This window comes from Ambystoma mexicanum, chromosome 8 (genome assembly GCF_040938575.1).
Source record: "Ambystoma mexicanum isolate Mex_15411 chromosome 8, UKY_AmexF1_1, whole genome shotgun sequence".
Taxonomy (NCBI): Eukaryota; Metazoa; Chordata; class Amphibia; order Caudata; family Ambystomatidae; genus Ambystoma; species Ambystoma mexicanum.
Window position 1 is genome coordinate 1,114,189,387 of NC_090929.1, and position 26,603 is coordinate 1,114,215,989.

Below are 26,603 nucleotides of genomic sequence, written 5' to 3' on the forward strand. Positions count from 1 at the left end.
TCCATATGTCTATTCCTCAAGACGATTATACCTCATTATTCCTTATACTCTGATTGGTGGGGTCACCACCCAAAGGGCCTTAATCACTCCATGCCTACCATGTGGGAACCCTGGTACTCAATAGGCATGCACTCTCAAGCCATGAATCTTAGTATTCAAGATGCACACCATATAAGGTAAAGCCAAGATCTACCTTTCTTTCTTGAAAAGCAGGAGGCTCCGTTATGCAGGTTTGGGCCTCCTCCTCATATTGCAGAGTCACAGCAACAGATTTTAGGCTCGATTACTGGGTCTTTGTACCCCACCAGGAAGAATACTGAGTACACTTCCAGAAAGAAAGCTAGACAGAAGTGAAGAGCTGTATCAGGAGCTACTGTCCCCTAGAGCAGGACTCAGCACTCCACTCTGTTCCCCCCTTCCAGCGACACCTAATTGTGTGAATGATGGTAGGCTCGGCCAATCCTTCCTGTGCTCAGCCAATCATAACAGGAGAATGATAGGCACCCCCTGTTGAACTCAGGGGTGCAACACATACAACCTTTCTAGCCATCTGCTGAACAAAAGGTGCTGTTCATCTGCAGTCTCACCCCAGGCTTCCCAATGCCAGTGTCCCAAGATTAATTCAAAACATGATGATTTGTTACTGGAAATGTTTAATGCAAATTCCTGAAATGTCCGTTAATATAACTTGTCTTTACAAATCACACACTGGGTTTACATCTCAGTTTGCCCATAATACGCTAGTGCCAATGCATTTCGGATAGAACCTTCATCAGGGCGGTATTTAGGCAAAATCAATTTCACATGACTGATATTTCATTCATATCTAGTAGATGTTCAACACATTAAACACATTAAGCCATTACATTTCTGTTAAACCAATACAAAAACACATACCATTTCGTGAGCGAACCACATCCGTTTGCATAGGTAGAGAAAAATAAAACAAAATGGATGTATCAATTAGTTAGTTGGTAGTGTAATATATACTATGTGTATCAGCACAAGCTGAATGAGCATGTCCTACCTGAGTCATGCCACTTTCATGACTCAGGTAGGACATGCTCATTCAGCTTGTGCTGATACACATAGTATATTTCTTGATAATGTACGTAGGAGGTGGTCTGGTATTGCTTAACACTACGGAATATGAAGAAGAATGTGAGAGACAATTGAGTGATGTTAATACTTATGCTAGATTAACACAGGATCCAACACCAGAGATACGAGAGAATTTGAAGATATTGCTAAATAAAGTGGAAGAATTAGAGTGGATTAACCACCACAGAAAGACATTTTTGACGAACCTACATCCCAGAATACCACACTTCTACACCCTTCCGAAAGGTGCATAAAGATCCAATTAAACCCCCTGGGAGACCCATCGTAGCAGGGATGGACAGCATATTGGAACCTCTTGGCAAATATGTGGACTTTTTCTTACAACCACTCATCCAAAAAACCAACACATATATCAAGGACTCAACTCATTTCTTAAAACTTTTGAATTCAACACCATTTGATTGCAATAACATTTGTTTTACCATCGACGTCAAGAGTCTCTATACATCGATCCCCCACGATCTAGGGAGTGAGGCTGTGGAATGGATGCTTCTCAACGCAGAAGAGATACCAGCACAAAAAGAATTAATAATGGTACTTCTCGAATTTATAAGTAACAACTCATACTTTCGATATAAAAATCAATACTATCTTCAAGTAGCTGGCACCGCCATGGGAGCAACCATGGCTCCTTCTTATGCAAACTCCTTCATGCATAAATTTGAATCAGAATACATATTACAGAATGAGCAATGGCATCCTAAATTGTGCCTATGGATTAGGTACATTGATGATATATTTGGAGTATGGAGAGACACAGAGGAAGAACTACTTAATTTTTTTACATATTTGAACAGCAAAGATGCCAGAATCCAATTTACGTATGAATACTCACAAGCAAATATCCATTTTTTGGATGTAGACATTAAGATCACCAATATGGGATATCAGACCACCATCTTTCGCAAACCAACAGACCGCAACAATTTGCTACAACGCCTCAGCTTCCATCAACCGAGTCTCATTAAAAACCTTCCGTATAGCCAGATGCTCAGGGTAAAAAGATTGGTAAGTGACCCAGAGGATTACAAAATTGCCATCAAAGAAATGGGGAAGAAGTTTTTGGACAGAGAGTATTCTGAGGAAGAAGTGAACACAGCACAATCATGTGTAGCTACCCAGAGCAGAGAAGACCTACTGAAAGTAAAGACTAAACAAGATGAAGTTCCTCCTCTCGTCTTCGTGTCCAAATACTTGCGACAGAGTAATCGCATCAAGTACATTATTAAAAAGCATTGGAACACATTATTGTGTGATCAACGAGTAGAACATCTGTCCAAAGAAGTTCCCACATTCGCCTATCAGCGAAGTCAGAAACTTAAAGACAGGCTAGTCCAAACCAAACCAGCACTCAAGAAGAGAATTACAGAAAGGATTGGGACATTCCCTTGTTTGAATTTCAGCAACTGCAGTTACGTTATGAAAGGCGAAACAGTGAAGCACCCCCACACGGGGGAGACAATCAGACTAAAATGTTTTGCTACATGTGACTCAAACAACGTGATTTATGCTATCAAATGTCCATGCGGACTGTACTATGTGGGTCAGACCCTTAGGGTAGCAAAAACAAGATGGAATGAACATAGGTCATGTATAAGGAACCACAATCCAAATTCAGCTGTGGCAAGACATTGGGATGAGAGAAAACATAACCTGGCTCAAATCCAATTTGTGATTTTGGAAGTGGTATTTAAGAGAGACACCCACGAGAATTTCCAAAAAAGAATCGACCAAAGAGAATCCTTCTGGATCGACCGCCTGAGCTTCCTAACTCCAAGGGGGCTCAACGAAGAAATTAATTACTTGTGCTTTCTATAAGACTTGTTCGATTGCATTGTCAGATATAAGCGAGTTGCACACAGAGTTTTGGTAACATTTTTACTTTCCATCCACATTCCGTGGACAAATCAGTGCTCACTCTCGAGGGCTGTTTTTGGCTTTCTTGCATTTTCTGTTGTACACATTTATCAATTATACATGCCAGGCACCACTAGTACTTTTATTTTCACTTACTACCTCCACTCTCCGCAGTATAGCTTGTGGCTCTCTTCGAACCACAAGCATACCTTGCTGTGAGAGGTATTACACATTTGGCATCCCTTACTGTAAGAGCATTAGGAGCGGCCCCTGGCCCTCCCCACCGTTTCCTTAGACATATACGGAGTCTGTTCCATTCTCCGTACAAGCATCTGCATTCGTTCCTCTAGTATTCTGCATATATACGCACGTGCACCTTCTTTACACATACATGCGCTTCCTAAGCGTCAGTTTCCATGGAGAGATCCCCGCCACAGGGCTCGCTCCCGGGGGTGGGGCGCGAGGCGTACGTGCTCCAGCTGGACCACGAGGCCTCGCCCCGTCTCCATGGTAACACATAAAAAGAAAGCAAACCTGCCGCGAGCGCGTAATCCAGCGGCTCATTCGGCTTACACGTCCTGCGAGCACAACCTGCTCGGTAAGTACTGTCCGTGTCCATGGGACTACATGTTTTCTTTCTAAACATCAGCAAAAGGGTGACAAGTCTTTATATATATTATAGATGTATCTGTGTACAGACGTACATTATCAAGAAACTGGCATGACTCAGGTAGGACATGCTCATTCAGCTTGTGCTCATACACATAGTATGTATTACACTACCAACTAACTAATTGATACATCCATTTTGTTTTATTTTTCTTTACCTATGCAAACGGATGTGGTTTGCTCATGAAATGGTATGTGTTTTTGTATTGGTTTAACTGAAATGTAATGGCTTAATGTGCTAAATGTGTTGAACATCTACTAGATATGAATGAAATATCAGTCATGTGACATTGATTTTGCCTAAATACCGCCCTGATGAAGGTTCTATCCGAAATGCATTGGCACTAGCGTATTATGGGCAAACTGAGATGTAAACCCAGTGTGTGATTTGTAAAGACAAGTTATATTAACGAACATTTCAGGAATGTGCATTAAACATTTCCTGTAACAAATCATCCTGTTTTGAATTTATCACTGATTTATGGTCAAGACTTTTATGCAAAATTCACAGCAGATAAATTAGCAGCAACCAAATGGGGAAAACTGTGAAGCACCTTTCCTAACAAAGTAGAGTTACTTTGTTTTTTGGATATCATATGTTTGGACAGGTCCTTGTGCTATAGGATCATTACGGACTGGCAGCTCCAGGCAAAAGCATTCTAAGTATTGGAATCAATTCGACTAATGTATCGGATAATTGAAAGACTGAATTTATAAGTGGTGGCCCCCTCTCCCTCTTCACATTTTCGAGTGTCCCAAGATTAGACATGTGTGTAGAAGAGCAGGCAAATACATTATTGTTAAGCTCTGCCCCCTCACCTCTGTCATGTTGAAACAACAGTGTCATATGGATGACACCTGGCAATGTTCTGATGCCGCATTGAGTGTACAAGAGGATAAGCCATGGATATGACACATATTTCTGTTAAATTAAGCTAAGAAGAAAACATCCACAAGTGCCAAGTATTGGATAATTAAAAATGCAGATAGCATATTGAGATGGAGTGATCAAATCGCCAGAGGCCAAGAGGAATAGCACCTAGTACAATTAAATCAAACAGCAGTAAATAAGAAGTCAAAATGGATACATTTGTGATCTCCTCACACGTGACTCAGGGTGAAAAACAAAGACCATTCATTAAGCTCTGGATGAAGATAAGTGTGTACCCACACTCCCTCAAAGATCCCAGAACAAAGAACAGGCTGCAAGGTCAACTAGAAAGCAGAAACTTTAGCTAAGGGCCTGACCAATGAGAGATGATGGACTAATTGGAGCAAGTGGTTAGTAGTCTGACGTTGTTCTCTGCACCTGTGTTTTGTTTTGCTTACATGCTTCTAACAAGCCGAAAGTCCCAGGTTGGGAGATAATGCCAAACAATCATATGGGTCCATGTAACAACCCGCTATACAAAGTTGCACAGGCCAAACCGCTACTATATTATGTTATAATCAGTATTTCAAGTATTTAGAGGTAGTTCAAGGCGTGCCCCCTAGATAAGGGGCAGCCAATGAAGTTTTTAACACGTATGTATACAATAGGTACATATGTTCCCCTAACCAATCCCTCCCTTCAATAGGTCTTAGTTTGCCACATAGGATGATGTCATACATTGCAGTATAAAACTTTTGTATAATCACATTTGGGTGTGAGTGTGTGGACTACTGCTTGTTGTGCGTCATATTGCCCTACTTTAATTTGAACTGACAATAAAGTAGTACTTTGCCATATTCTTTGGTTCTGTCCAGTTATTTGAGTCTGGGTCATTTAGTATGGTAATTCCATTCTGCACATAATAAACGTTTAAGGTGCGATTGCACATTTGCTTTCGTGATTGCCGCCTACACATGGTGCTGTTGAAACACAGTCCACTGCTATTCCAGAGATAGGCCTTGCAATTAATGCAGACTGTCAGGGTGGAGGTGAACAGCACCTCAGTGTGAGCAAGAATAAAGAAGACACAAATATTCTGTTATAGTGCAAGCATTGCCAACGCCAGATCCCTAACTTAACTTGCATATCAGTCACTATAATTGTACTTAGATGCTCCACCTAAAAGTGACTGCACCTATATTATTCTACAATCACCTTCAAATCTGTTGGCAGTAACCTCATAAACCTCATATAGTCGCGATTGACATGAGGCGCCTCGGCAGACCACTCCATGTCACATTGAGCACACTAGCGATGAGAGCTGTCTCAACTAGACACATGGGTGTGCCGACATCCGAAACACGACATATGTTAAGTTGTCGCCTTGCCCACCCACCCTCATAGCTGTGGTAGCTGCTTCGATCCAGAATGGTTTAGGCATTTGCTTGCTGCATTTTCCTCCACTGGAATCACTCCAGGTAGTGCCAGTCTACTGCACAAATGCTGCTCTCCTAATGCACGCTAAATGCTCCTCCATTATTCGTAACGCAGAGGACAGAGATGGTGCACACGCGCATCAGTTCAGCACACAGTGCTAAACCTCCTTAGCACATGGAGAAAGTTATTGACCTCCCCTTGGCCAGTCAGAATGTTCAGAGTGCAGTCAATATCTACTGGTACTTACTGCATTCTGAACATTCTGGGCCTGATTCACAACGTGTTTTCCAATGGTATTTTCCAATTGAAAACGCTTTGTGATCTGGCTCTTAGTTTTCAAATCTAAAGTGGGAAACAACAATTCCATTTCCAGGCACGTTTTTTATTCTTCTCAAACGAGACACTTTCTCTCTGGGAGGAGCTTTAATTGCTGCAACATCCTATTTAACACAACAAAGAGAAAGCAAAAGCATGAGGAAATGCTTTCACTTTCTTACACAGAAAACGTTTAGTTTTATATGACAGCTAATGCTTGCTCATGATAAACCTGATCCAGTATAACCAAGTTTTCAATTTAAATGCTTAACTCATGAAGACAACCTTATTTAAATATTCCAAAATAAAAAGACATTTCATTTTTAACTCAGTTTGTCTATTTACTTTACTCACTATTAAAGCAACAATTTTACTTCACCACGAAAACTCCCAAACATATATTGCTATTACCACATTTGCTAATAGCGTTATAGATCTCAGAAGGGGTTGTTGGGTGTCCTGACCCACGTTTAAGCTATCATGCCACAACATTTGGTGCTGTGGGCTTAGAAAATTCAAGATGGCGGAAAACCCACATGTGCGCCGAAATCCAGGAAAGCTGCGCAGTTTGTGCGCACACCAAAATGGTTGCCTCACTTGCCACCCACCAGTGCGAGAATGAAAGGCCGGGTTGCCATGAGGGAAATGGGTTGCCAAAGGAAAAACAGTAGCGCCGGTTAGCTTCAAAGCGCTTTAAAACCACCATTGGACTACCCGCACAGTAGTCTGAAACCATTGGGAATGGCAATGCTAATTGCCAAATGCAACCTAGAATTGTGGGGAATTCATTTTCTTAAATCCCAAAAATGGGTGCAGTACCAGTACTCACCACTATCCAAAAGCCGGCAGTTTAAAACCACCCTGTGTTTCTCTGAAGGCAAGCCAAAGTGCCTATTTCAAACATTGCAATATGTGCAAAATATTCACTGAACACCAGCAGACATTTGGTAGAATGGAGTGTTGTGTGCCTACAAAATCTGGGAAATGAAGAGCCCAAAACAATGCTTATAACAAAACTGCTATGGAGTCAGCAGTTTAAGTTGCACTGGATTTAAAGACACTAAAATCGAAAATGTTTAGATTAAATGAGTGACCTATGTTTGGTGTCACATGCCTTTGTAACTGTTGAAATCTCATAGTTTTGCACTTAGAATCAGCATTCTAGCTGCATATGTAAAAATGTTTAGTTTTATTTGAATGCAGGAACTGGGGAACAAAAAGTGACATTTTATCTGAAACCTGGCTTAAGGAACTGAATTCTGCCTGGCAACTACCCCCATCAGGAGTGAAACTTGAGTCACAGCTGTGTTCCCAGGCCTAGCTGCCCTTTTGCTGCTCACACTAAGGATATGCCATCTTTCTGATAATTGAATTACCTGTGCTCTGCAGGAGAGTGAACAATGCAACTCCCTTCACCCAGGCAGAGGGTTTATTGAGAGGATCATAAATGGCTTCCTCTTGAACAATGAGCCTCTCCTGACTCAGGCAAAGGTTTTATTACAGCGGTCGTAAAATGTAGCTTCCTCTTGGCAGAAGCTGGGAGGAGCACTGCCTGTGAGAGCAAGCTGACTTGGCAGAACTGGAAAAACCAGTATTTCTACCTTGTGCTGAGAGGAAACCACACCCCTTTGTAGCCAGAATATTGTTTAGAAAAAGATGAATAACTCATAGTACGGACATGTGAAAATTTTATAAATGACACCATAATTCTTGTGCTTTTTCTGCCCACATTTTAAGAGGTTTTTCGACCCGGTGGCATGTTCAGGGGGGTTTTAGCGGAAAAGAGGATATTACTCTAAATGTATGCATGTTAAAAATCTGAAACTTCATCAGTTAATGTCCATACTCCCTGCGCACATGTATGTAAAGTTGGGTCAATGTCAGAAATTGAAAAATCAGTTAAAAAGTCAATTATGTGCCATTTCTGAATGCAAGCTCTTAGAAACAGCAGATTTGGACAGAGACATGGCTAAATTCAGCCACACCATGTATATGTAATTTGAAGCAACTGTGTAACTGTGAAATATGTCTTTTATTATCAAATATAGAATGTGTGCAATCTGACAGAGGAGTGTCCTATCTGCAAGCCATAAAATGACATCCCTCTGACTCACAGCTCCTTCGCCAATCAAATGATAAATGGAAGTTTGACCAATTAGAAGCTGAGAGAGAGGTAGGGTCAGTGATGCTAGAACACACCCACATTCTAAACACATAAAAGCAGACAGACAGGACAGATAGGGACCTTCAATTCCATTTGCTGCAACGCGCTCTGCCGGACCATACAACATCCAGAGATCCAGACTTCAAATTCATCAACCTCCAGAAAGCCAAACTAGAGACTTCAATCTATCCAGAACTAGAGACCCAGACCAGAGAACCAGAGAGAGCTGACCCAGATCACTGTGAAGTGCAGAGACCAGAGGCCCAGTCCAAAATCCTGACCAGATCCATGGCGAGGCCCATTTCACTCAAGAATATAGTGTGAGTACCTAGAAAACTGTGCAGAACCAATCTCTTAGTTAAAATAATATAATTCAATCTATTTAATCTAAGTAGAACTGCCTCCTAACTGTCACCTGTCATTTGTAAAGCTGTCACTTGTCATTTTCTAGTCGCAAGCTGCACTTGTCTTTTTGAACTTTAAAATTTCAAATCTGAAAAACGACCTTCACAAAATCGCTCATATCTCTGCAACCGTTTGTGCTAGAGACTTGCAATAACTTTCATCTGAAAGGTTAGAATCGTGGCTTTCCTACGAACCTAGAACCGCATTCCTACCCCTTATAGTTTTACCGAAATCGCGGAACACGCATTCGCGAATTTTACCGCGATTTGCTAATTTCTTCACATGTAAAAACTGCTGCTGCTTGCCTTCCATTTGCCAGAAATTCGTTTAACCTGCTAACTATCCCTGCATCATTGCCAGTGTGAGCCTGGACTAATATTAACTAGATACCACTCACCCTGAACCTCTGAAAGGGAATTAAAAGCATTGCCAGCATACTTCTCATCCATTGCTAGCACATATAAAAGCATTTGGGCCTGTGTTTTCAAAACTCCTATCTGTTTTCTTTAAGCTTGCTGGGGTGAACTGAATTACATTGAATTGCATTTCTGAGAATTGTGTGCCTTCCATTTCCTTGCCTTGCATCAAGGGGGGGAGGGGATTGCCAGAGAAAAGTGATTACATTGTTTGGTTGAAATCATATTGAGTATTTTCTGTACTGCATTCATTGAATATTGCATCCACCTGAGCTTACATAAAGCATTCTGTACCACCTTATACTTTTGTTCCTATTCACCAGTGTGCTACTTTATTCATTTCATGTCAACTCCTTATTGATTATAGAGAAGCGTGTTAGTGCCAGATTCTCCGTTGTTAATCTTTATCATATCAGATTAAGTGTGCTATTCAATTATTAATTTATTACAAGGTGTGACATATATATATCTATTGTTTAAATTATCAAATAAACCTTTTAAACTTGCAAAACAGAACTACTTCTTGGCTCAGTGGGGTCAGGGGGATTCCAAGAGAGGGGTGTTATATAGGGGTAGTCATCCAGAACGCATGAACTGGACCTAAAGATATATCAATAAGGGTTTTCATTCAGTATTATAGACTAGGCGCTGACTTTGCTGTAGTGTTGAATTGAATCCCCTTACAAATTGGGGGCTCGAGCCGGACGTTTGGGTTAGAATACCACTTGTGCAGCTTAATACAGTGTGCTAACTGACGGGATACATACATCCGGTCGGATCACCACGCTGCATTACGCTGTGAAGCATTCCTCAAAAGGGACACTCCAAGAAAAGTTCTGTTCTGCAAAAATAAAATACAAACTTCTGTAAGTCAGGACAGAGACCAATCTCTAGAATGACGACCTTAGTAGACATGAAAATAGCCAGAGAGCACCTCTTGCATAAGCTATTTGTGAGAGGTGAATGGACCGAACAGGGCCAGGATGTGTGGTTGCAGGCCATCACACAACAGGTCACTGAAACAGGGTCAGATATATATAGAGATCAGGGTCCCTTACATGTGGCCCTGAGTGAACTATATATGGCTCCTAAAGCCAAAGAGGAACACAATAAGATTGCCAGGATAGCAGCATACCTGTACCTATATATGGGAGACATGCAGGATAGATGTGCTGAAAGCCAAAATCTGGCAAATAGGCAACAGATGGCATTACAGAAGGCCCAATCTGATCTGGACTCTTCTGAGCAGAGGCTGCAGAGGAGCCAGGAGGCAGAAAATAATAGTAGGCAATATATCATTAAAATAAAAGAGGATATGGGCATCCTACAACAGGAAAAGACAGACCAGGATACCCGATTTCTGGCCCTGCAGAAGGAGCACCAAGACAGTTTGGACTCCTTACTGCAGAACCAGAAAAAGCTGGAGCAACAGATCAATTTCAACAGGGCATGCACAGAGCAGGTAGCCACCCTGCAAATCCAACTAGACAGAGAGAAAGAGGAGAGCAACAAACTAATTTTGAAAGACCTAGATACCCAGGCAGAGTTTGATCAGGAGCGCCAGAAAGCCGGCGCCTTCCAAAGGCAAAGGGACGACCTGGCGGCGCAGATGCAGGCTCTTAGTCAGGAAAGAGACGCCATAGGCCAGGAAGTCTGCCACTTAAAAAAGAAAATCACCTGGTCCTCCAGGGGCTGGGTGATCTCCAAAAAGAACACCAGAACTTGCTAGAGCACACCAGAAGGGTGGAAGATGCTCTAGCAAGAAAGGAGCAGGCCAATAGGGACATTGCCCAGGAGGTAAACCTCCTGCAGCAAAGACTGGCCCAGTTCTCCAGGACCAACCAGGAAGCACAGAGGGAGAATGAGGCCCTCTGTCAACACAATGATAGGCTCCAGCAACAGGTAGCGATGCAGGAGAAACGGATAGAGTCGAGTAAGGCCTTAACAGAGGAACTGAAGGCACAAATGCAGGCTCTTGCATTGCAACAGGGAGCAGGGGCGGATAGAGATGAGGTTCGCTGGGAAATGGAAACTCCGGAGCATAACCTCAGGAGCCCTAGTACCAGAGGCCCTCATACTTCTCAGTCCCTGGACTCTGCCACCCCATGTCCCCTGGTGCACATGAGCACAGGGCCACAGGGATGGCAGATTACTATCCAGCTAAAAGTATGGGGCTCATAGGCCAGTACCACTCAGGAATGGAGGGGTGGGCATCGGGGTATGGGCACCCAAGTACAGTACAGTTCAGTGGGGAACCCCAGGAGAGTAGGCCCATTAAGGGCATCCTGAAAACCTCTGCCCAGTTAGGTCAGTGGAGGGGGTACCCATCAAATCCTGGCAGCAAGGAGGGATCTGAAGACTCCTCTGAGCGGTACAGGACACAGGAGACCAGGTCCCCACATTCTGCCAGCCATTCCCAGGCTCGCAGAATCCGGGAAAACCTGGAAGATCAGACGGGAACCTCTGGGAGCAGTGCCTCTGAGTCCGAGGATGAATGGACAAGGGTTACCCGAACCAAAAAGGCCAATAAGGCAAAAAGGGCCTTGCTTAAGGACCCCTTAAAGCAGATTAAGGCGATCAGGAGCGTCATTACGCCTTACCATAAGAACGCTAAGTATTCTGTTTGGGAGCACTTAGAGTTGTTTGAACAAATGATGGAGACTTTTCATTTGAAGGACAGCCAAAGCTGTATTCAATATGTAAAGTGGACCTTCTCCCCGGAATACTCCAGTTTCTTTGCGGGGCTGGAGGACCAAAATCATTTAAGATGGTCCACCTATAAGGCGGCCATCCTGAAACATTTTTCTGTTCACAGAAATCCTCAAGAGGCTCGCAAGGCAGCCTACAATTTGCAATGTGGGGAGGATCAGGCCCCACAAGAATTTGTGCAGGAGTTAAAGCGTGCTTTTGCACAGACCACAAGAAGGGTGCGCACAGACAGTCGAGAATTCGTTAATACATTTTTTCATGCCTTGCCCAAATACATCATGACCCAGCTCGTGAGGGATTTTCACGAGAAAAGATCCTTAGACTGGGTCATTGAACAGGCTACCCGGATCTATGAGGTGCAGAAACCGGTAGATAGCAAAAGTAATGCCCAGAAAAACCCCAAAGCCAACACCTCCCCTGCTGCTGCCAAGGTGGCAGAGGTAAAGGTCACCCCCGTTTTAGATTTGGAGATGGGGGGGCCTAAAAACCTACCTGCACCTAATAATGCTAGGCCCAGAAGGTCCTCGGGCCAGTCACAGACAGGGAGCCAGGGAGGCAGCCCCACAAATGGGGTCCCTCGCTCTCCTGATTATGTAAGTCCCCGTTACAAGGGAAACAGACCCATCCTGGGTTATGTGTGGACTCCTCCAGCCCAAGGGGGGGGATCCAGCCAAGCACCTAACCCAGGGAACTTCCCTCCAAACTTCCCACAGGAGGGCAGAAAATTACCAAACCCTGGGCAGAACTTTTTCCCCAGATATCCACCCGACTTTCAGCCCCAAAACCATCCATCCTTCTTTCCCCAATTCCCTGAGCCCAGACCACTGAATCCGGGAGAGGGGAGGCCAAGGGTGGAGGGGTACCCAAATCTTCCCAACCCGGGGTGTTACCAGAGGAGGGACAGCTACCCTTCCCGGGATCAGCCCAGGGGAGAAAACAGGGCCCCGTATCAGCCTGAGCGGGTTTCCCAGTTAGAGCGCCAGGTTCAAAACATGGCGCGGGATATGGGTCATATACTGAGGGCGCAGCAGAACCCTCAGATCAGCATGCCGGCGCAGAACGCACCCAACTCTGGACCTGGTGCTCCAGAACAATGACGGGGGCAGCACCCCGATAACTCACCGGTTCCCAGGGAGGAGGCACAAAGGGAAGGGGGGTGTAAAGCCTTGGAGGAAGCTTCCTTCCTCACTTGTAAACAGCCCCTGGAAACCCAGGAACCGGAAACAAAATCTCTTGCCCCTGAAAGTCTGCCTCCTAAGGAGCAGAGGGGGGGTAGGAGAAACAAAAGACCCAAACAGACTCAGTTTGAGGAGGAGGTACAGATCTTCCAATTTGAGGGAGAGGGATCCTCAGAGGATCCTGGGAAAAGGATCTTCTCCTTCAGAGAGGGGGGAACTCCTCCCAAAGAAAAATGGGTCCCTAGGGATGCAAATCCAGACTGGGGAGATGTGGAGACTGAGCTACCGCCGCCCACCATCTCATCCCAGAACCAACAGCAAGAAAATCCCCTGGTTCAAACCCATCCTGGGGACTGCCTCCAAAAAGGGGGGGCGGCCCAGAACCGGAACCAGGGGAACCCACAATGGCTCTGATCTCCAGTTGCCAACTGTTTCTTTCAGATTCCCAAGACTCTCCACAGAATTCTGCCCAAATCTCTTCGCTAGCAATGTCCAAAACCAGAAAATTAGCCCACCAGTTGTCCAAAAATGTACATTATCTGTGCCCCCTTGAGGAGAAGGAGGGAAGATATTATGCCCCGGTACAAGTACAGGGGCAGGGTACAATTTTGGCACTGGTGGACACTGGATCTCAAGCTACCCTTCTGTCCAGAAGGGCCTTTGACGAACTGAATGCAGGAAGGGGAGAGAATTACCAAATTCCTCTCACCTCTCTTCCTGGACAACTGCAGAACTTTGACGGGAAGGAAATTCCCGTCGAGGGGACGGCAGACTTGGACATTAAGATCGGGCGACACAAGTTGAAACACCCGGTCATAGTTGTGACCCCAGAGGGCACCCCTTGTTTACTAGGGAATGACCTCCTGAGAAGGTTGTCACCCCTAATTGATTGCGTAAACAAGGTCCTCTGGACCCAGACTAGCCGACCAATAAAATTAAAACAGAGTGTCAACCATGTTAGTTTAAACGGCACCTGCCACATGGTTGAACAAAAATCTGACCAAGTAGAATTTCACTTCCAGAACAACCAGATTCCAGACGTGACAGTAATAGCAATAGGACAACAGACTGGTGATGGGGGGTCCTCTCTATTTCTGAAAATCAACCTTCCTTCCAGTTTAAGGTGGTATTCCACACTGGAAGGAAACACTTTGAAATTCTATACCAATCCACAATCTGAAACTCCCACTCCTATAGTCCAGAAAGATGTGAAATCAGCTCAAAGCCTGGCTGATATTCAGCAAATTGGAGAGCAGTTGTTCATCCCTGTTCAGTTAAATGATGGGAAGGACTCTGTTCTCGCTCGAGTGTGTGTGAACAACGGTAAGAGCTTCATCAGCGAAGCCATGTTTCGCCAACTTCCAAAAGATCCAGCCATTCCCACATTCAAACTGATAGACAAATGGGAAATGGACCTGGAAGCACCCAATTCAAAACATCTCCTGCCAAGCAGGTGTATGCTCAAAATCTCCATTGGCAACAAGAGCATAGTCCATAATTGTTGGGTCGTGCGAGACGTCACTGCCGCCTTTTACTTAGGCAGTGACATTCTCAATCGCTTTGCCATTAGTTTGGACCTAATAAACTTCAAAGCTTGGTCCCGATTAGCGGATAATCCCATGGGCTTTGATGATCCAGAAAAAGCATTTAGGTCAGCTCAATTGCTACCGTATGCAGTTGAAATTCAGGTTAAAGAGGAAGTCACCATCCCAGAAAGGACCCGACAATTCTCCCTGGAAGTGAAAGTTAAAAGGGGACAAGAGTTGAAAAACCCTGATGCTTACATACATCTAAATGCTTCTCTCCAACAGCAAGGGTTGGGGGTAAACCCAACTCCATTAGTCAACATAGAACAGGACACCATTCCAATAGAGGTGGATAACAGCGACTTAAAGAGTATTACTCTAGCCGCAGGCACCATTATTGGAATGGCGGTTGATGACCGACATTTCTCCATTGATCTTGTAAATGAACTGTTAGGACCAATCCCCAAGGACTGTTTTGACAGTGACAGTGAGGACCATACAACACCAGACAGGATTTTTACCCGGCATGGGGGGAACTTCCTGGTGTACACTTCCTGCCCCTATGGTAAGGAAGATGTGACTTGTGATTTCAGGAGGGATGAGGTGATTTTCCAGGTCCATGAGGACTGCCTTTCCCACCTAAAGCCTCCAGTCCAAATCAGCACTCTGACCAGGGACTTCTCCACCCAGCTGGAGGAGGCCGCTGAAATAGCCAAACCAGAAGTCTTTCCAGGCTTCAGGCAGATGGTGGAAGAGAGAGTCAACCTAGCTGATGCCTGTGTGACTCTGGAACAAAAGCAAAAGTTGAAACAAGTTTTCTTGGATTTCCAAGATCTCTTTGCGGTAGACTCATATGACTGTGGTCGCACTGACATCCACACAACAACAATCCCCACGGACCCTGGCATGACTCCTGTGTTTGTGAAGCAATATCGCTTGCCTCTCGCATCAATGGAGTCCCTTACTGAAATAATTAAGAACCTTGAGTCCCGGGGAATAATCCGTCCAGTCCACAGCACCTTCAATAATCCGGTGCTGGGAATATTGAAGCCAAACGGCCAGTGGAGACTCTGTGCCGACCTCAGGGAGCTCAACAAACGGGTCCATACTTCCCGATGGCCTCTGCCCTACATTGACCAAGGGCTGGCCCAGATCCAGGGGTCACAGGTATTCACTGCAATAGACCTGACCAATGGATACTGGACTGTGCCTGTCAGTAGGGAGGACCAATACAAGCTGGCTTTTACCTTTGGGGGCCAGCAGTACACCTGGACCCGGACGCCCTTCGGATACCTCAACTCCGGCAATGAATTCAACATTTTTCTACACAAGGCCATGCCTGACTTGGGTGCAAGGGGTAACTTGGCTTATGTAGATGATGTCCTCATCAAAAGTTCATCTGTGGAGGAACACATAGCGGAGATCCGTTATGTTCTGACACAGTTGAGGGCCGCCGGAGCAAAACTTTCCTTTCAGAAAGCACAGTGGTGTAGAACCCGTGTTAATTTCTTGGGGCATGAGATTACTCCTCAGGGCCTCTGTCCCCAGGAAAAGAAAGTGGAAGCACTTCAGAAACTGAAAGACCCCACAACTCTGCGGGAACTAAGGAGCCTCCTTGGACTGACTAATTACAGCAGAAAGTTCATTGAGGGCTACGCAGAGATCACCAGACCCCTGATTCATCTCCTGAAGGGGGGGGTCAAGTGGGAATGGGGTCCAGAACAAGCCGAGGCGGTAAAACAACTCAAAAGAAGCCTCTCACAAGCGCCTTGCCTAGCTTACCCTGTCAGAAACAAGGAGTTCTTCCTGGAGACGGGGTTCTCTGATACGTGCTTGACGGCAGTATTATACCAAAAGCATGACAAGGTCAATAAAGTAATCTCCTATGCGAGCAAAACTTTATCCTCTGTGGAGGAAAAATTCAACGATTGTGAGAAGGCACTCCTGGCAACGGTGTGGGCATTGAAGAATTACCGCCCGTTTATCCAGGGGGAACACATCATAGTGGAGACTCCACACCAGCCTCTGCAATATCTCCAAAGTGACAGAATCCGGGCCGGAAATGTGAGTAATTCCCGAATTACTTCCTGGATTCTGTCAATGCAAGGCTTTCCTGTGGAGGTCAGATATGGCCAAAACAAGAAGAGTCCCCTCGCGCAAGGTCTGGCTGACTTGCATGATTGTGCCAGAGAAAACTGTCTCGAGGACGAAAGTCTAAAAATAAAGGACAACATGGAGGCATACCTTAATTCCCCCCACAAAGTCTTTGAAGAAGACAAGTGTGAGGGAATGCCCACTGTGTATGTGGATGGATGCTCTTACCATGTTGACACCAACGGGGAGAAAGAACTGGTGGCTGGCGTAGGGAATGCATGGGTGAATGAGTCCCCAGAACCCTCCGCTGGATACAAAATTGGTCCCCGAAGTAGTCAGGTGGCAGAATTGATGGCTGTGCATCAGGCCATCCTCACTGCTGTCCAGCATCAACTCCGCGAACTGGTCATAATCACAGATTCGGATTATGTACGGAACGGGTTCGTGGAGCACCTGGTTAATTGGAAAACCAGAGGCATGTTATGTGCTAACAACAAACCCTTGAAACATGGGAAGTTGATCCAAAACATTGATGATTTGGTCACCTCGAATGAGATGACCATCTATTGGAAAAAGATCAAGGGTCATTCCAAAGTAGAGGGACCAGACAAAACTGGAAATGACTTAGCTGATCAGCTGGCCAAAACCGGAGCCATCCAAGGGGATCTAATTGAGATTGAGTCCCTGTTGGGGGAAATCCAGGTCACTGCCATCACTAGGTCCCAGACAAATGCTCACAACGACCTTTCAATTGTACAATGGAGTAAGGAGACCCCTGATGCTGATTTGATTACCGCTCAGAAGGGGGATCCAATAATTGGTAAATTTTACCAGCACCTTGAGGACCCTGAGAACTTTCCCCTGACGGATACCGATTACATTGGGAAAGAGGACCTAAGAGTGTTGATGAAATGTCCAAAAATGTTCCGTATCCAAGACGGTTTGTTGGTAAGGAAATCCAAAGCTGGCCACGATCAGTGGGTGGTTCCTACCTCCTTCCGAAGCCTGATGTTAAGTCACGCCCATGATGCGGCCACTGCCGGTCATAGGGGGTTTCACACAACACTGGAAATTTTAAGAGAGGTTGCATACTGGCCACACATGGGCCAGGACCTCAACCAATATTTGAAGGGTTGTCTTGTGTGTGCACAATTTCAGCCGACATCCCTCACACACCGGGCGCCTTTACAAAAGAGGGGAATGACACTGCCATGGTCAGATTTACAAATCGACTTTGTAGGCCCTGTGATTCGCTCGGCTAGGGGGAATAAGTACATGTTGACTGTGACATGCTTGTTTACCAAGTGGGTGGAATGTCTCCCAGCCCCAAATTGCAAGGCAGAAACTGCAGCTGCCTTGATGATTAACCACATCTTTTCCCGTTTTGGTCTACCTCAAAGGATTGAGTCAGACAGAGGTAGCCACTTCACCAGTGAAGTAATGACAAAGATGTGGGAGATACTGGGGGTCAAGAGAAAGCTGCATATTGCTTATAGACCAGCTTCTTCTGGGGCAGTAGAGAGATATAACCGGACAATTGTGAGCATATTAAAGAAGTTTGTGGCAGATTCTGGGCCAAGTTGGGATATCCGATTACCTCTGGTCCTAATGGCTATCAGATCTACCCCTTCATCTGCAACCAAAATGTCACCATTTGAGTTGATGACTGGGCGCAAGATGGTGCTTCCCCAGCATTTGCTCTACAGGACCCAAGAGCAGACACTGATAAATGCCTCCACTACTCATGAGTATGTAGAGAATTTAAGGAAACACCTCCAACATGCTTTTGCTTATGCTCAGCGGAATCTAGAAAGATCAGCTGATAGCATGAAGACCCATTATGACCTGAAAACTTCCAGGAAGGAATATCAGGTGGGAGACCGGGTCTATCTATACAACTTCCAAAGGAACCAGGCCAAGCAGCGCAAATTTTTGCCTACATGGAAAGGACCCTATGAGATCATCGACAAGATCTCCCCTGTGGCCTACAAAATCCACATCCCCAAAGCTCCTTTGGCAGAGGGAGAAGACAAGTGGGTCCACATAAACCAGTTGAAATGTTGCCATCCCAGGCACACTCTGCAACAACTGGAGGAATCCTCTGGAATCCTAGCGGGTACTGTCTCAGACTAATTCAGTTCCAACCATAAAACATACCACATCTAGTCTCTAAAATATTGTGATTTGCATGAAACTGTCTCTTAGTTATACTGTTTTTATTTTTTCAAAATAAGAATGTAATGTTTCGTGATGATGAAATGCATATGCTGCCCCACTATCTCAACAGTGGTGGAAAAACGTCTATGAGTAGGTATTGCCGCTCTTCCTTTGTCGTCCTAGGAGAAAGAAGACCTTGAGACTGGCCAAGGAGGACGATCCGGAGACCGGGAACGAAGATCCAATGGGCCCAGTGGACCGCCCAATACTCCCATCAGGACTGGCGAGGAGAACTGATCGATCAGTACCGGATGGAGAAGAAGATGCTGGACTATGCCATCTACAGAAGAGGAAGAAGATTATGCGGACAGACCGGTGCATGGGTCAAAACCCTTGGGCACGCGACTCCCCATCGACTCAAATTCAAAGTGCAGTCGCGTGGGGGGGGCTTGTTGGGTGTCCTGACCCACGTTTAAGCTATCATGCCACAACATTTGGTGCTGTGGGCTTAGAAAATTCAAGATGGCGGAAAACCCACATGTGCGCCGAAATCCAGGAAAGCTGCGCAGTTTGTGTGCACACCAAAATGGTTGCCTCACTTGCCACCCACCAGTGCGAGAATGAAAGGCCGGGTTGCCATGAGGGAAATGGGTTGCCAAAGGAAAAACAGTAGCGCCGGTTAGCTTCAAAGCGCTTTAAAACCACCATTGGACTACCCGCACAGTAGTGTGAAACCATTGGGAATGGCAATGCTGATTGCCAAATGCAACCTAGAATTGTGGGGAATTCATTTTCTTAAATCCCAAAAATGGGTGCAGTACCAGTACTCACCACTATCCAAAAGCCGGCAGTTTAAAACCACCCTGTGTTTCTCTGAAGGCAAGCCAAAGTGCCTATTTCAAACATTGCAATATGTGCAAAATATTCACTGAACACCAGCAGACATTTGGTAGAATGGAGTGTTGTGTGCCTACAAAATCTGGGAAATGAAGAGCCCAAAACAATGCTTATAACAAAACTGCTATGGAGTCAGCAGTTTAAGTTGCACTGGATTTAAAGACACTAAAATCGAAAATGTTTAGATTAAATGAGTGACCTATGTTTGGTGTCACATGCCTTTGTAACTGTTGAAATCTCATAGTTTTGCACTTAGAATCAGCATTCTAGCTGCATATGTAAAAATGTTTAGTTTTATTTGAATGCAGGAACTGGGGAACAAAAAGTGACATTTTATCTGAAACCTGGCTTAAGGAACTGAATTCTGCCTGGCAACTACCCCCATCAGGAGTGAAACTTGAGTCACAGCTGTGTTCCCAGGCCTAGCTGCCCTTTTGCTGCTCACACTAAGGATATGCCATCTTTCTGATAATTGAATTACCTGTGCTCTGCAGGAGAGTGAACAATGCAACTCCCTTCACCCAGGCAGAGGGTTTATTGAGAGGATCATAAATGGCTTCCTCTTGAACAATGAGCCTCTCCTGACTCAGGCAAAGGTTTTATTACAGCGGTCGTAAAATGTAGCTTCCTCTTGGCAGAAGCTGGGAGGAGCACTGCCTGTGAGAGCAAGCTGACTTGGCAGAACTGGAAAAACCAGTATTTCTACCTTGTGCTGAGAGGAAACCACACCCCTTTGTAGCCAGAATATTGTTTAGAAAAAGATGAATAACTCATAGTACGGACATGTGAAAATTTTATAAATGACACCATAATTCTTGTGCTTTTTCTGCCCACATTTTAAGAGGTTTTTCGACCCGGTGGCATGTTCAGGGGGGTTTTAGCGGAAAAGAGGATATTACTCTAAATGTATGCATGTTAAAAATCTGAAACTTCATCAGTTAATGTCCATACTCCCTGCGCACATGTATGTAAAGTTGGGTCAATGTCAGAAATTGAAAAATCAGTTAAAAAGTCAATTATGTGCCATTTCTGAATGCAAGCTTTTAGAAACAGCAGATTTGGACAGAGACATGGCTAAATTCAGCCACACCATGTATATGTAATTTGAAGCAACTGTGTAACTGTGAAATATGTCTTTTATTATCAAATATAGAATGTGTGCAATCTGACAGAGGAGTGTCCTATCTGCAAGCCATAAAATGACATCCCTCTGACTCACAGCTCCTTCGCCAATCAAATGATAAATGGAAGTTTGACCAATTAGAAGCTGAGAGAGAGGTAGGGTCAGTGATGCTAGAACACACCCACATTCTAAACACATAAAAGCAGACAGACAGGACAGATAGGGACCTTCAATTCCATTTGCTGCAACGCGCTCTGCCGGACCATACAACATCCAGAGATCCAGACTTCAAATTCATCAACCTCCAGAAAGCCAAACTAGAGACTTCAATCTATCCAGAACTAGAGACCCAGACCAGAGAACCAGAGAGAGCTGACCCAGATCACTGTGAAGTGCAGAGACCAGAGGCCCAGTCCAAAATCCTGACCAGATCCATGGCGAGGCCCATTTCACTCAAGAATATAGTGTGAGTACCTAGAAAACTGTGCAGAACCAATCTCTTAGTTAAAATAATATAATTCAATCTATTTAATCTAAGTAGAACTGCCTCCTAACTGTCACCTGTCATTTGTAAAGCTGTCACTTGTCATTTTCTAGTCGCAAGCTGCACTTGTCTTTTTGAACTTTAAAATTTCAAATCTGAAAAACGACCTTCACAAAATCGCTCATATCTCCGCAACCGTTTGTGCTAGAGACTTGCAATAACTTTCATCTGAAAGGTTAGAATCGTGGCTTTCCTACGAACCTAGAACCGCATTCCTACCCCTTATAGTTTTACCGAAATCGCGGAACACGCATTCGCGAATTTTACCGCGATTTGCTAATTTCTTCACATGTAAAAACTGCTGCTGCTTGCCTTCCATTTGCCAGAAATTCGTTTAACCTGCTAACTATCCCTGCATCATTGCCAGTGTGAGCCTGGACTAATATTAACTAGATACCACTCACCCTGAACCTCTGAAAGGGAATTAAAAGCATTGCCAGCATACTTCTCATCCATTGCTAGCACATATAAAAGCATTTGGGCCTGTGTTTTCAAAACTCCTATCTGTTTTCTTTAAGCTTGCTGGGGTGAACTGAATTACATTGAATTGCATTTCTGAGAATTGTGTGCCTTCCATTTCCTTGCCTTGCATCAAGGGGGGGAGGGGATTGCCAGAGAAAAGTGATTACATTGTTTGGTTGAAATCATATTGAGTATTTTCTGTACTGCATTCATTGAATATTGCATCCACCTGAGCTTACATAAAGCATTCTGTACCACCTTATACTTTTGTTCCTATTCACCAGTGTGCTACTTTATTCATTTCATGTCAACTCCTTATTGATTATAGAGAAGCGTGTTAGTGCCAGATTCTCCGTTGTTAATCTTTATCATATCAGATTAAGTGTGCTATTCAATTATTAATTTATTACAAGGTGTGACATATATATATATCTATTGTTTAAATTATCAAATAAACCTTTTAAACTTGCAAAACAGAACTACTTCTTGGCTCAGTGGGGTCAGGGGGATTCCAAGAGAGGGGTGTTATATAGGGGTAGTCATCCAGAACGCATGAACTGGACCTAAAGATATATCAATAAGGGTTTTCATTCAGTATTATAGACTAGGCGCTGACTTTGCTGTAGTGTTGAATTGAATCCCCTTACAGGGTCATTTACGCTTGGGATAGTGACCCTTCCCCAACTTGGTGGTGGATCATTATACAGCGATAATGACCGGGCAGTCTTAGTCTATAAGGCTATATTAGTTGAGGTTGTCAGAAAAGGTGGGTGAAGGAAAGAAGAAATCCCTGACATGGGGAAATTAGCCTGTGTGTGCCCGGACTTAGCTTAGGCTTTTATTGACACTTTAGGGGGCCAAGATGTTAACTTCAGGGTTGGGCTACTGTGTTGAATGCCTACAAGTAGTCTCAAATATGCCACTGCATTGGACCTGGCTTTCATTTTAAGGTCTTGGGAGCACTAAAAGAGTGATAGTGTGCATTTCTTTTAAATTCACTAACGTAATCATCAACAGCAGAACAGGAATAGACTATATGCAAATGTATGAATGTATGAATTAGCCCCCACATGAGTACTTCATTTGAAGTTGTTACAAAGTAACAAAGTAACAAGTAAAAAAGTAACAAAGTTACAAAGTAACAATAATAGATTGTCTAGCATAGGCTACACCCTGTCTGAAAGGTACCACAGTGCCGCATTGCATCATGTCTACCAAGGTGTACCTCACCATCTCACTCTAGAGTTCTTTCTGATTATGTGTTCTCAGTGTAGTGATTGTGATACAGTGTGCCTGGGTGTTTACTTTCAGGCAAGATTTAGCTTCTTGCAGAACAATGTCAGGTTTATAGTAATCCATCTACAGTAGCTGTAAAGTGGCAAAGATTCATTAAAAAATAGCTGCCCTCAGGAGTCTATATGAGTTTTTATTTAGGGGCTAATTTGCATATGTAGATTAGTCTATTGGCAGTAACAAAGGTGATGGTGTTACTTCAATATTTTAAAATAAAATGCATTCACAATGCCATTCCTTTTAGATATCCAATATTAGGCGTGAGAGTGTCGAAACTGATATAATATTGTTTCGTCTTCATTGTATATGTTGGCCTATGCCCAGTCGTTTTGCGAGGAAATCCGTATTGCAAGGTCATGACCTTAAGTTAATCAAGCCTCCATTTTAGGTTAGACCACCATTTTGGTTTATCGTGCAAAGTCACCCTCTGGCCTAAAATGGCCGACCTGTGTCCTCTTGTTTTCACTTTAACCTCTTCAACCTGTGTAGGCGAGTTAATGTCCAACCTGCCTGCAGGCTATATGTTAGGGTCATGTAGACCTTGCCCTTTCTTGACCTAGGGATCAGGGGATTACTTGAATCGGCGATGTTAACCTCCAAGTATAAAAGAACAATAATGCTATTTAAACATGACATGCGAAACATCTGTTTGACCTGCATTGAAGCAAATGTGTAAAGAGTGTAAAGTCACATCCAGAGAATAATATTACTTGTTAGTAAATGTATTAAGAAGTAAACCACATGCACAAGATATGTAAATTAGGAATGAACCTGGCGCAAACCCTAGCCCAGTACATGATTAACTTGTAGGAGGCTGGACATCGTTACGAAGAAACTGTATAAATATGCTGATGTCCAGCTAGCAATTCCTGTTCACTGCTCACATTGAACCTGCTGGTGGTCTCTGTGAAGTACTGACGGCCAAATAGCTATTTGTGTACTTTGTTTTGTAAACTGTTCAGTGTTGAAATAAAGATTCTGGGAATCTTTACAAGCCCGTGTTGGTGTATTTCTCTTAGCATGGTGTAAAAGCCTTAACATTGTATTTTCTGATTCAACAGATGGCGCCCAAATAGGGACCCTCAAAATTGACTTAATCTCGTTGAAGGTTGGCTCAGCTATCGGACCGGGATCGGACGGTGTCAACAAAAATGCCCCTCTGGACGAGAAGCGAATTCCTCGACAGAACAGCACGATCCAATCCCTGAACGGTGAGCTGTAGCTCGAGACAACGTCTTGACGAGGGTCCATATATCGAGGTGGATAAATTTGCTGAAATCACCAGACATGTGGGTCCTTAGATTGTCCTTAGTAACCCGATCGGGCCTCCCAGTCCTTTGGTCAGGTGAATCGTGACCCGATTCTTAATTTAACCCTGACAATTTGAATTTGGCGCATTGTACTCGCGAGCACAATTATTTGACCAGGTAACACCAGAATTCTGATATGCCTGAGAAATTGTCTGCGTGCTTCAGGGCATTATTCCGCAGTGACAGACAATCTTTGGAAGTTAGCCGTCCCGCACCACAGGAGGGGTCGCCGGCATGTACTATGTACTGTAAGAAAAGCTTTGGTAGTATAGCATTTAATGATATTTGGCACAGACTGATCAGACATAACTCTAATCTTCGGTGGCCAACCAATGGTAGATTAGAAATCCCTTGGTTAGAATATTTAGAGTCTGTATTGATAAAGAAACAGGCTAGACCTGCAGCATTTGACGCATTGCACAGTTGGAAAACAGAAGCTTTGCAGCAACAAAAGAGTACAGAAAAACATATGCGTCGACATATGACGAATGCTGAAAAGGCACTGTTATATGATCAAAATAAACAATTGGAATCAGTTAGGAACACGGACAGAGTGTTTCAATTAGGCATTCAGAAAATGTACCCTTCGAAAGATTTTCATACGTCCGATGAATTGATTAACAAACTTTTGCATGAACGAAGGCCTGATGCCTCTGCGCCACCCCGTACGTTCCTCCTCCTGGTGCTTTGCCTCTTCCTGTCACTATTCCTCCTCCTATAGTTCCCCTGGTCCTTCCTATTGTTCTTCCTGTTGTTCCTCCAGCCGTCGCTCCGTTGCCTGCTCCCTTGCCTCCACTTATTGATATTCAGAATGTGCCTACTCTCCCTCTTCCAAGTGATTCCGCATCGCTTGTAGTAGACCAGGGAACGGGATCAAGGGTTGTGACTCCTAATACTGTGTCCCCAGATAAAAAGAATGAATTGATTGCTTCGGCTAAACATTGTATGGAGAGGGGTGAACAAGCTGATGTTTTTTCCACACTCGAAAATCTAAAAAGTATTCCTGAGAAAAATGTTTTTATTGAAGGACTAGGAATTCATTTGAGCATAATGTGGAATAGATTAAATGATGTAGATCTCCCACAAGGGTTAGGGGATTTGAACACCTTAGCGTTGTCTAGAGATACTGCGGAGAAAGTATATGAGCATGTCAAGAGGATTTTTGTGTATAGGAAGGAGTTGGAAGAGTTACAGAATGAAGAAGCAGATGGTGATAGTTTAGGCACAGTATTCTTACAGAAACGGTTTTCTCCTCGCCACGAATTGATAGGTGAGGAAGTGCGAATTTGTACAAAGGATGCGATAAGATGGATTTCGGAAATGTCGATAACTCCAGCCGAAGTATATGACACGTATAGTCAGTATACGTTAGAAATGCAAAAGAAAGTGATACAGGTTATGGTAGAATACCTGCAGGATGAGTGTGTAAAAAGAAAGATTTGTTGTCCCGCAGAATTGCTGGGTGTTTATAAGAGAGCCTTTTCGATTGATACCTCTTCGACTGCCTTAGCGCTTGATTTGGCTCTGTTGCTTAGTAAGCGTTCGGAGCTACCTACTTCTCAGTTGCCTATGAGAGAGGTCCCTCCGACATTTGTCCCAAAAGTTGAGATTGCAGCCGATGCTGCACGAGGTATAGTCGCTGTGGACATTCCTGCACATTATGTGTCGCAGTTTGTTCACGTCCCGTTCTCGAGACAGGAAGTGAACACCATAAAGCGATCTATTCTTGATATAAGAACGAATCCGACGGGGTTCTATAAAGAAATAGAGTCAGTTTTACAATCATCGGTATTCACCTTAAGTGATATTGATTTATTATTTCCCGTACTCCTGCCAGTTGATTTGTGGAAACAGATTAGGACTGTAGATGATGTACCTGGGTAAGGAGATACATGGGATAATATGTTTAGGCTCGACAGAGAAAGACCAGCTGGCGAAAGACTGCCTCAAGTGATATTAACTTTGCCTGTTAGGATTATTGTAAAATTAAAAACCATAGTTCCTGAAAAAAGAATAATTTGGGACAAGCTTGCGGCCTGTGTCCAAGGAAAGTC